The following is a 955-nucleotide window of genomic DNA, read 5'->3' on the forward strand; positions in this document are numbered from 1 at the left end:
CTGAAGCTTGACGTTGGTGAACCAATGCCCCAGCAGCAACGAAGGGAAGTGCTCGGTGAGCAAGAGGCCAGCCAACAGGTCAATGATCTCGCCGGCCTCGCGGTGGTATATATGTCCATTCCTCCTGCCCCTCGAATACCACCAGACTCGTGATGTCGTTGCTCAGCGCCGCCACCTTCTTGCTGACATACACCGCAGCATCGCCCGCCGAGGCCGCAATGGAGCGGACTCGACTGACCACCTCAGCGATCAAGACCTCCATGGTGGGGTCCTTGCAGAGCTCGAGGAGGGTCAGTGGCACACGCCGGCAACACAACTCCGAGACGGTGCTGACGATGTGCTGGAGGCTGCCGATGATGGGGATGGTCCATGGTCCAGGCGGTAGCTGCGGCTTTCTTGGGTTGTTGCTCCTGCCGCTGGCGAGCTTGAGAAGCAAAAGATATAATGGAATGGATAGAGCTATGAAACATAACGTAGCCTCCATGGCACACATGCAGCTAGCTTATGCTCAGTTCGTTGCTCAGCCGAGTGATACATAATATAGTGAGCTAGCATACGTACATATAGGAGGCAAGGTATAGACGGAACATGCGTGGAACATAGCCGAGAGACCTTTCAATGGGTAGAAGCCATAGCCGCCGGCCATGAGTGTCAGCACATACGTATAATGTAAGGTACATACGGAGATCATGAGTGGAAGCCATAGCACTTGGCTGGTTCGTAGAGAAAGAAGGAAAATGATAGCAGCCTGCTGTCAGTGCGCTCCCATGGATATAACCAAACCAGATCTTAGCAGCCGGAAAAGATGGTAGCTCACAAAGCCGATCGAGAGGCATTTGAATATGTTTCCGCACGTCGTTGGTCGTGGGAAACTTTGACCGCACAACTGGCTAGTAGCCAGATTAGTTATACTACCACCGTCACGGTTTAGAAGGCGCGCTTGGAAATTCTCTGG

The 955-nt window shown here is 53.3% G+C and overlaps 1 pseudogene; it reads right to left on the reverse strand.

Annotated features, from left to right (window-relative positions):
* Positions 1-484, reverse strand: part of LOC119342745 — a 24953-nt pseudogene extending 24469 nt beyond the window's left edge.
* Between the last annotated feature and the right edge of the window lie 471 nt (positions 485-955).

Source organism: Triticum dicoccoides, unplaced genomic scaffold (assembly GCF_002162155.2).
Source record: "Triticum dicoccoides isolate Atlit2015 ecotype Zavitan unplaced genomic scaffold, WEW_v2.0 scaffold10348, whole genome shotgun sequence".
NCBI classification, from domain to species: Eukaryota; Viridiplantae; Streptophyta; class Magnoliopsida; order Poales; family Poaceae; genus Triticum; species Triticum dicoccoides.